Raw genomic sequence first — 11,725 nt, 5'->3', positions numbered from 1 at the left:
CGATTCACGTGTACTAAATAGTCAGATAATTATAATTTCTTTTATAATATATTTTTCTACCAAAAATATCATATATATTTTTAAAAAAATTATTCTTGTGTTGGACGTGGGTAAATATATTTTTGAATATGTACATGTGGAAGATTTTAGCTAAAAACTTCATTGATTTTTCTGGAAGTTTTTTGGTTTTTTTTAAAGATTAGTTAGGATTTGACCACTTTAATCAATATTTGGTTAATTTAAACATTTTTAAAAGAGAATTATTCTACGTCTAAATTAAATTTAACCCAACGCATTTCAGCGCGCCTAAATGAAAATATTTGGACTCTTTAGGATGCCTAGTTAGCGCAAAAATAATAAAATATAGCTCTCCAAGCCATGTATTTATCGTGATATTCTTGTGCTTACTATAAATATGTCATGAATAATAAAATCTCATAAAGCTACTGTTTAAATTCGCATTGATTTATAAATTAATTTACCAATATATAAATAAAAAATGAAAATCTTGATACCACTTCTTATTTTATTCAATATAATATACATTCCTTAAAGATATAGAGGATATATAAGAATTATTATGACTGCATGTCTCATCTTAGTAATAATCTTGTTCATTTATGATGATTTACAGCATTTTGGCCGATTATTTGCATAGTTTATACTGGTTTTGGTTAAGATTTGCAGTTAATAATTTGCCTGAAAGACTTATATAAAACAGACACCAGAATAAATTTTTTATTACTTATAAAATACAAATTGATTTATATCTTCTATTATACTATTTTAACAGGGCAGAAAAAATATTTAAACTGCCAAAGGTTACCATAGCCCAATAAAAGGAAATAGATAAAGATTGGCCTATAACGTAAAAATTAATGCAACTAATCATAAAATTGCCTGTCATTGGTTATCTACTATAATATTGCAACCCATTTGAATTAAGATTTTACACAAAACTATTTTTATTTTCTTTGTAAATAATACTCTAAAATGTCACATTATAATTATATTAAAGATTTTTCCCTTGGGTAAATTTTAAAAATAAATTAATATGAAATATTTAGATTAATAATTATATTAACGGCCTTTTCAATGGATTAAACAAATTTATTCCTATCCGGAATTCGGATTTATATTTAATGCATAACAGTAATTATTTAATTTATTTAAATATTTAATATAACTTTAGTATTTATAATTTTAATCAAATATTAAAATTATAAATTTAAAAATATGCAGATTACGTTTTTGCGGAAATTAGGCACTTTATTTTAATGTAATTAAAATTTTCGGTCATATATAAATCATACGTGTCATTATAATTTATAAAAAAATAACTAAATATATTTATTACAAAAAATATATACTTAAGGGAATAATATTAAAGTCCACAACAATTTCTTTAAAAGCTCAAACGAGTTAATTAATGAAAATTTGTTTAAATTTTATTAAAATAATTTTTCTAGTAAATACTTAAAGTCCTTTAAAGTGTATATAAAACCAACCAAGTCATAAATATTTTATGGTTTCTTCTATATAAATTTCATGAATGAATTATTACTTAAAATTTTATTTTTATTTTATGATGGTAGGGGAACTTTAATATAATCTTTCTTTCTTCAAACCAAATAACATAGCATTGGCTGAAATTTGTAAGTATATGAAGAAACTTTAAATATAATGGATGACTATTTTATAACTATATCTCTAAATTTTCTGAGATAGATATAAATATTGAGAGTGATATTTGGCACCTCTGGAATATTAGCTTTTATAAATAAAATAGCGATGTTCTTAGGGTGTCTAATATTTAGCTCAAGACAATACTTTTCAAACTCTATTCGTATGTAAGGTGAATTATTATATGATGACTACCCTATTGTAATAATTTTAATTTACGAATGAGGTTTTTGCATGAAGATTTTTTCCATCTAGATTCTCCTGTAATTCATTTAATAATTTTAAAAATTACTTCTATCACGCAAAAATTGATTTACTATATACAATGTCAAATGTGGTCTAACAGCGTCATATTCTCTTATATCGTCACCCCCTTTCTTGCCGGTCTTCTTCATCTTCACTCTCTATCTACTTCCAAAAGTTAGTTTTATGATATACTTATCTTTGGAAAATTTGGATCTAATATAAAAAAATAATAAAATAATTCATATATTAAATCCTATAATATCTTTAAATATAGTTTGATATAATTATTCAACCTTAAGTATTAATAAAGTGTTAAAGTTATTTTGATGTTATTTATATATCATTTTAAACATGTTTTTATGCTCCCGTTCTATCTCACTGAAGCAAGCTACAAATTTTATCGCCGATAAATTCTATTTTAACACATTGTTTCTTAATTTGACTAATGCATATTGGTCAAGCATTTTACTAATTCCAAATTCGACGAGAAAATTCCTAGCTAATTTTATTGAACTAGGAAAGGGTATTATTATTGATGCTTCGTTTTCATTGTGTATCAGAATCAGGTATTGATAAACTAATTTAGCCAGTGTGATATTAATAAAGCTAAATTAAAATCAGCAATATCATTAAAGAACCAAGATGTTTACAAGGAATTCAGGCGCATACGCAGGAATTTGGTCTGGAGGGGGGGATAATAAATTTTTTTGAGAAATATTATTGTTTTTTAAAAATATCAAGCATAAATTTATTAGGACTAATAACTATTCCTAATACACAATTTTAAATTAATGTGAATTATAAAAAAATTATATGTAAAGAATCACTTAAATGACCCAAAATAGAAATTTGAATTTTTTGAGCCTTTACACAAAAAGTTTCTTAGGAATAATTGTATTTTGTATGTTATATATTTACAATGTAAAATCCAATCTTCGTTGGAATTGAGCTAATTTTTCAATTATCTCATCCTTGCTTGTCGTCAAATGCCTATGAATATTCAAAATATCCAAACCTTTCAATCTACTTTCACATGTTGTACTTCTTGGTATGTTTTTCAGAGGCCTGCAGGCCCGGCTCCTGGGCCGGACAATATTTTAATTTTTTAAATATACCAAGGCCGGGCCCAAAATATTTTTTAAAAAACAACGGGCTGGACCTAAATTTTTTAAAAAAAACACCCAAGCCGGGCTGTATTTTTTAAAACAGCCTTTATTTGATATCGTTATTATTAGCTATAAAAATCAAAAATATATATAATTTATTTTTAAAAAATCCAGGCCGGGCCTGAAAATTTTATTTTAAAAAAAGCAGGGCCGAGCCTTTAAATTTAAAAAAAAAGCCGAGCGGCCTAAAAAATTTTTTAAAAATAGCGTAAAAAATCTTTAAAAAAAATCCGGGCCGTGCCCTGCAAATGGTACTTCTGCAGGCCTCTGTTATTCTTCTTAAAAAAAAGAGAGTGTTCTCTCATTAGTTTACTAATGGGAAGAGTTTATAAACCCTTTTAATACATTGGGAATTTAATCTAAAATGTGTTTGAAATAATGCAGAGCATCCATAGCATTTTTTGGGACTATATCAACTATAGTTAATCTTATAAACATAGTTATTCAGCTAGTAAGGCATCATAAGATACTTTAACATCTTCATAATAAAATCTAACAAATATTTTTTTTTTCTATCACCATCTGAAAAAGGTTGGGAAGGCTTTTGTGGAAGTAATATTTGCATATGTAAGTGCTGCATGACATATTAAAAATTCATTTATTTGGGTTATAAATGTATCTGCATCTAAGATAAACTCTTCTACTGATCCTATATTAATGTTTTAACGATGACTTGCCTTGCTGTCGAGGGAGACAAATATTAAACACGTATAGCTCTGCTTTTGACTCAACAATAGGATATAAAATATGAAATTCTTCATCAACATTAGCCCTAATTTCCTTGAGTTCTGATAAAATGCTCTCCGCTATTCTCATCTTCTTAATCAAATCATTGTCATGTTTTTGAAAAGTAATACTTAAAATAGTTGTATAATTAAATAATACATTCTAATGAGAAATAAAATTTGGAATAAGCATTGAATCCAATAATTTTCTTGCTTCTGAGGAAATATTTCTTTCAGGCCATTGTAATATTTCAGTAATAGCAAATAATTGGCTCTTCTAACTCCTTAATAGTGGTTAGTGCTTGATGGAAGAGGCTCTATCTCGTTGGACAAGGTTGCAATTTCTTTTTCCCTGTTGGACCAGAAGTTTCAGAAATAATTATTATTTGACTAGAAATTTGGAAATGGTAGATAAATATTACGCCACTAAAAATTTGAAAATAATAAGTAAATATTACGCCGGATTTGAAAAATATATCCGGCATCTGCATTTTTTGGCTTGGGGGGGGGGGTTGTCCCCCTGCCCCCCCTTCCGCTGCGTACGCCAATGAAGGAATTATATTAACACTTGAGTCGTAAGGTGGAAAGAAATATATTATTTTTTTAAAGCTATTCAAAACATGCAATAATATGCAATATTATTTTAAAAATCTTTTCAAATAATATTGCATTTTATTTTTTAAATTATAATAATTAAAATTAGCGCCCCCCCCCCTTCCATGTTTATATCACAATAATCATTCAATAAAATGTATACTCATATGAAACTTAGTTTAGCATAATATATTATTACAGGTCAGAATAGTTTGAAATAAAATCACGATTGAAAGGTATTGAAAGGCAGCAAAATTTAACGATGACAATGAATTTTATTATAAGATTTGTTTCAGCCATTTAATGTATGACCCATTTATACAATACATATTTAATATCTGTAGATTTTTATTAACAAATAGAAGAATTTGATTTTTCAATATATGTGAAATGTTGTATAAGAAATTAAATTAGGATCTCAATATGGCCTATAAATATGATTTGGGAGGGATGACATAATAATTACGACGAATTAATTGGTGTTACTTTTTAGCATGTATAAATCATAAGTTTCGAAATTTATTTTACCAACTAATATAATTAATAATATTTAAAAAATAAATTATATAAATTTTATATTGCAATTATTTTGATGTTCATATTTCTGAGAATAAATATTGCTTGTAAAATAAAGTTGATATATTTATAGTTTTTATTTAATACAATTGGTTTCCTCCAATAATCTTTTTAACCTCTAAACTATAAGTTATCAATTTAACAAAGAGTGAGGAATGAAAAAAGGAGTGTCATAGAGTTGTAATTTCTAGGATTCTGGGTTTAAATTAGGCACCCCAAAAATAAAATTGATCAAGAGCCTTGTGAATTATTATATTAATTTTTTGTTTGTTAAAATCTTGAAATGTTATTTTTCGATGAAACATAATTTATCTATTATTTTATCTTCCGCATATTAATGCATACCAATAAAAATCTACAGAATTTACATAACCTGCAATGCCTCCTCAAGGAATCTAATATAAGGGGAAGAATCTAAAGGGAACCAGAATAAACGATAATTCATAATAGAATGCATTAAAAACTTACGAATTGTAATTGAAGCAAGTTAGTTTTATGATTTAAACACTTATGGCTTTCTTTTTCGCCAGTCTAGAATAGCAAAGTCGAATTCCAATTAAAGTAACTCCAAACCCTAGGCCACGATTAATTCTTTTAATTTTAAGATAAAACTAGTTGAAAAAAAAATTAACAATAAAAGGTGCTCTTTAACTAAAATTTTATAAGATACATTGGCGCTTATTAACTTTAAAAATCCCGCACTCAAAATACAATTCTATAATCTTTAAATAAATTTATACTTAAATTGTTGAAGAATAAGAACGATTTATTTACAGGTTTATCTATCTCTCTTTGAACTATCAAATGCCATTAAAATATTTAATATCTTTAATATAATTTTATGTTGAGACGCTCCAACCTTTGTAACTTTGGCCCAATTTCAACATTTTTTAGTAGATTGTCAATATTAATCTCAGTTAAAAATATATGTTACATTGTCTTCAGATAATCGCAATATATAAGAGGCTCATTTCTCTCCTAAAACATATGAATTATAACATTGGCGTAAGAAGCGGTGGGGGGGACAAATCCCCCCCAAGCCAAAAAATGCATAAGCCGGATTATATTTTTCAAAAATATTATTGTTAATATTAATTTATATTTGTTAATATTTATTCCTATCTCATATATATATATATTTAATTACATTTATTTATCACATTCATCGACTAAGTTATTTTATCAATTAAATTCGATTTCAAGTTTTCCTATTTACCTATTATTTTCAAATTTTAGTGGCGTAATATTTATCTAAATATCTAGTCAATTAATAATTATCTCTGAAACTCCTTGTCCAACAGGGAGAAAGAAATTGCAAGCTTGTCCAACGATCGAGTCTCCACCATCAAGCAGTAACAGCTATTATGGAGTTAAAAGAGCCGATTATTAATGCTATTACTGAAATATCACAATGGCTTGAAAGAAATATTTCATCAGAAGCAAGAATATTATTGGATTCAATACTTATTCCAAATTTTTTTCTCACTAGAATGTATTATTTAATTATACAACTATTTTATGTAATACTTTTCAAAAACGTAACATTGACTTGATTAAGAAGATAAGAATAGCGGAGAGCATTTTATTAGAACTCTAGGAAATTAGAGCTAATGTTGATGAAGAATTTCATATTTTATATGTTATTGTTGAGTTAAAATATTTGTCCCCCTCGACTTGCAGCAAGCAAGCTCATCGTCAAAACATTAATATAGGATCAGTAGAAGAGTATTATAAAACAAATGTCCCCTCTCCCTACCTTTTTCATATGGTGATAGAAAAAAAATATAAATATTTGTTAGATTTTTATCATGAAGTTGTTAAAATATCTTATGATGCCTTATTAGCTGAATAACTATGATTAAAAGATTAACTATGGTTGATACAGTCCAAAAAATGCTATGGATGCTTTGCATTATTTCAAACACATTTTAGATTATACTCCCAATGTATTAAAATGGTTATATATATATTAGCAGCTCTTTAGTAAACTAATGAAAGAACATTCTCTTTTTTAAGAAGAATAACAGAGCCTTGCTGAGGTACCATTTGCAGGACACGGCCCAGATTCTTTTTTAAAAATTTTTAGGCCCGGCCCGGCTTTTTTGAAAATAAAATTTTCAGGCCCGGCCCGAATTTTTTAAAATAAATTATATTTATTTTTGATTTTTATAGCTAATATAATGGTGATTTCAAATATTTGGTTTTAAAATATACAGCTCGGCCCGGATATTTTTCTAAAAAAATATTCAAGCCCAGCCCGGGTGTTTTTTTTAAAAAATTACGGGCCCGGCCCGGGTATATTTAAAAAAATTAAAATACGGTCCGGCTCGGGGGCCAGGCCTGCAAGTCTGTGAAAAACATACCTATGAAATACAACATCTGAAAGTAGATTGAATGATTTGGATCTTTTGAATATTCAAAGGCATTTAACGCTAAGCAAGGATAGATAATTGAAAAATTAGCTCAAAACATACAAAATACAATTATTCCTAAGAAACTTTGTGTATTAATTTATATTTCCAACATTTAAATTTTTTATACTTGATATATTTTAAAAGCTCAAAAAATTCAAATTTCAATTTTGGGTCATTTAAGTGATTCATATCGTGGGTTATATTCATAATTCACATTTATTTTATAGTTTTTTAATGCCGGTTTATATATATTTAATTTTTTTAATTCACATTAGTTTAAAATTGTGTATTAGAAAAGTTATTAGTCCTAATAAATTTATGCTTAGTATTTTTAATTAACGATGATATTTCTTAAAAAAATTTATTATCCCCCCCCAGACAAAATTCCTGCGTACGCGCCTGAATTATAAGTTTCCAAAATTATTTTCACCATGCTTATTCTTATAATATAGGATATATTTTGTTATCTAAAATTATATTTATTTATTCTGCCTTGATATTGATAGGTTTCGGAAAGTAAGAATAATTATCATATAAATCTTAATCTTGGTAATCGTATTCATATATAATAAGAGATTAATCTGCCTTAGGCCTGTATCTAAATATAGAACAATTTTGTTCATTTACCTTTGCAATCCATAACTGCTATGTTAAAGATCTTAAGCCGATGGAACAATTGGTGTAGACATGATTTTTCAACATAAAATATCTTAACAATATGAGAGATCGACTTCAAAAACCTGCAAAATTAAAATTTATACCAAATGAGATATAGCTTTTGCAATTTTTCTTCAGTTCCGGGCTCGGCTCAGCCTGGCCCATGGCCTGCTGCGGGCTACGATCAGAATTTAAAAAAAGAATAATATAGGAAAGAAATCTCAATCTTAAACTCAAAATATTTATTTTATTCTCTATTTTAATATTATACAATAAATTTAAATATTTAGTAATAACTTTGATAATTTAATCATGATCATGTATATCTTTCTTATTCTATTTTTTACAGTATAAGATAGATATGAAAATTAATAGTAATTAATTATCACCTTTATTTTTAAACTTTTCTTATTTTTTTGAATTTATATTATAATGGCGACATTAGGGGAAAAAAATAAGAATAGAAAGGAACTATTAATATTTTTCGGGTCATGCAAGGACGTCAATAGTTACTAAAATATCAGGGGACTTAAAAAATATTTTTAAAATTATTCTCAAAAGATCTTTTTGGGCTTTGCAAATTTTTCAGGGGCACAATCGAAGAATTTGTAAAATAAAATGATTTATTTTCTCTTGAAAAAATTTGGTTCGGCTTCTCCAGAACTATCCCCGGGGAGGCAATTACGAATATATTATGGAATACTTTGCATGTGGAATTATTAAACAGTTCTATGTTATGTTAATATTTGAATATACTTATGTGATTATCAATTATGATAAAAATAATGTACTATATTTATGAAAACCTTATAATAAACTTAAAATTTCTCTAGGTGTCATATTTCTTTCCGCACACGCTAGCCCCCCCCCCCCATTAAAAATGATGCACGCGTTAACTCCTTTGTGAGAAATAAAATTGCACTTCATACAGTGGGAAGGAATGAATCAGCTTTTTTCTTTTGTCTCACCATCTATGATAAAGATAAACATATTTTCTTAATTTAAACCTATAAATAATATATAAAATTTATTAAAACCATTAACCAAACTTTTAGTTATTAAACGATTTCTATTTAGTCTCAACTATGTAGATTTGTATTTATATTAAATACACTTAGCTTCAAAGATATGGGAAATCAAGATTTAAGATTTTATCAAAATGTATATAAAATAAATGGAGTAAACTTTTTCAGAAATTTTATCATGTCTGAGAGATGTCAGATATTAAAGAGTTAAAGAGTGGAAATGTAAAAAATGATCCAAAATTAAATAGTGTTCCTATTTTAAAGAGGAATAGATTTGGCATATGTCAACTTCCCTTTTCAACCGAAGGATTTAAATACTTGTTGCAACATTGAGATTCAAGGGTATAATATCTACTAATTTGTTCATTATTTATAAATATCCATTTAAATAATCATATAATATACGAAACATATGTTTAATACATAACATTTATAATTCATTCTGGAAATTCCCACATCATATGGATTAATTCTTTTTGTCCCTAAGTGTTAGGCCGCTATTCGTTTACAAAAGATTTAAGTTCAAAAATATAGTTGAGTTACTATTAGTGTTGGTTAGATATGGATGTCACAAAGTAGGATATATGTGTTATATATTATATATTCTATATATTTTATTTATTTAGGTTCTGATCAATGTTCAGAGAAGAAAGTGTTTTAATAAAATCTTCGTAAAGATGTGTAGCGTTGATCATAGGATTTCAAGTGATTATTGCCCAAAAGATAATAAAATTGTGGTGCGAGCCAACAAAACTATAAATCTAGGCTGTAAAAAGTTTCTGAGGAAAAAATAGAGATGTTGCTCACTGCCTGGTGTAACATACCAAATTTATCTTATATTAAATATTTTTAGTCATTATCTTTAAATATTATTATGCCTATTTTGAGGCTTATTTATGATATCATGTTTTATCACTAAATTTTACACAATTGATCTAACATTAAAAAAAAATTTTTTTTAGTTTAATTTCATCTATAATAATATTATTTATATCGATCTCAAATTCAATAAATATAAGTTACAACTTGTCACTATAACCCAGTTTTATTTTTTTTGGACGATAAATAATTTTTATATTGTGCCTATTATATGCAAATTTATGATATCGCGTTATATATGTATCAATATAATTATTCTTATATTTTTATAAAATAGATTTTTTATATCGCAGATTTAATTAAATATATATTAGTTACTGAAGAAAGGTTTAGAGGGTTTCAACTTCTTTTAAATATTAAGACTCATTGGCATCAATATAAAATGTATCTTTTGGAAGACATTCTTCCCTAAACGTTTAATAGCGTCTAAATTCTTTAAAATAAGATATATTATAAATATAACATTTGAGATTATGCTTAAATTACTTTATTTATTGTAGATATCATAAGATACCTAGAATTCCACCTAGTAATCACGTCGAGCGGTAATCTAGTGCCACCAGAGATATCCATATATTTTGCATAAACTTGGGCGACAAATATTGTTTCAATTTGTATATTTCTTCTAATTTTGGACAAAAATAATTAGCCCTTCTTTAATGATTATATTAATAACATGAGCTAGGCATCTATGACTATGGAAGGGCATATTGTATTTTTCTATATAATGATTGGACATAATATTTGCTGCATTTATGATATTTTTGCATTATCATGAGTCACAATCATAACATTTTTTTGAAACTCAAATGTTTCAAGAGATCTTAGTAAATAATTTGATATATCTTGTCCACTGTGAAGGTGAGGCAAGAATATCATTTTTTTTTTATTTTCAGTATAATTGAAAAATAGGACAAAGAGCTAATTCCTGACCAAATATCCATGGAATGATAAATTTTGCTAGGCACCTTTTTAATTTTGAGATAGGTTTTAATTTTGATGTTTCATAAATTGAATACAGGTACAGTTTGTCTTGTCCATATATTTTAGTTCTTAAATATAAAGGCAAAAATATCTTTGTATTTCATATAATCAAATTTGTTGAACGGTATTTTAATTTTAAACACATGTCTAAGTACTAGTTTATATAAATGTCATCCTAGAGTGTTTTCTTATACCTAATAAATATTTAGCATTACTTCTTTAGTTTGGCAAATTAATTCTGCGTGGGATATTTTAATATGATCTTTCAGGTTGGCTAAAAAGTATTAAAAATAGATTTTAGAAATATTTTATACTTGTATTATATATAGACTGTAGAATTTATCAGAGCGCACACATTAGCGCCAAGATTTCCTAGGTGTGTTGGAACATATTCTTTATATTAAAACTGTTATTAGGTATTGTTGAAGTAAAAGATGTTATGTGGAGTCATTCTTTTATGTTAAATTGTGGAGTCATGCTTTTTATGTTAAATTGTGGAATCATTCTTTTAATGTAAAATTGTGGAGTCATTCTTTTTATGTTATTGCGAAGTCATTCTTTTTGTGATGAATAATATTTTTTGATACTAAAAATTGCTATTTTAGATCAATTATATTATTAATCAACTTATATTTATTTTATAATAGATACATATATATATATATATATATATATATAGATAAAAAAACGAAACAAAATAGACAGTTGCTTTTTCTTAGATTTTTTGATTATTTTTCTTGGCAAGATGTTTTGGGCAAAATAAGAAGTCGAAAGAA

At 26.4% G+C, this 11,725-nt stretch overlaps 1 long non-coding RNA gene across 1 annotated transcript; it reads left to right on the top strand.

Moving 5' to 3' along the window:
* The first annotated feature begins 1,831 nt into the window (after nucleotides 1–1,831).
* On the top strand, nucleotides 1,832–10,191 carry LOC135929959 (uncharacterized). The gene is made up of 3 exons (XR_010572678.1): nucleotides 1,832–1,884; nucleotides 1,939–2,103; nucleotides 9,713–10,191. It is a non-coding gene; the product is annotated as an uncharacterized LOC135929959 (long non-coding RNA).
* The last annotated feature ends 1,534 nt before the right edge of the window (nucleotides 10,192–11,725 follow it).

Source organism: Gordionus sp. m RMFG-2023, chromosome 5 (assembly GCF_954871325.1).
Source record: "Gordionus sp. m RMFG-2023 chromosome 5, tfGorSpeb1-WG-v2, whole genome shotgun sequence".
NCBI classification, from domain to species: domain Eukaryota; kingdom Metazoa; phylum Nematomorpha; class Gordioida; order Chordodea; family Parachordodidae; genus Gordionus; species Gordionus sp. m RMFG-2023.
The sequence above is the reverse complement of the archived record's forward strand: the minus strand, read 5'-3'. Positions and strand labels throughout refer to the sequence as shown.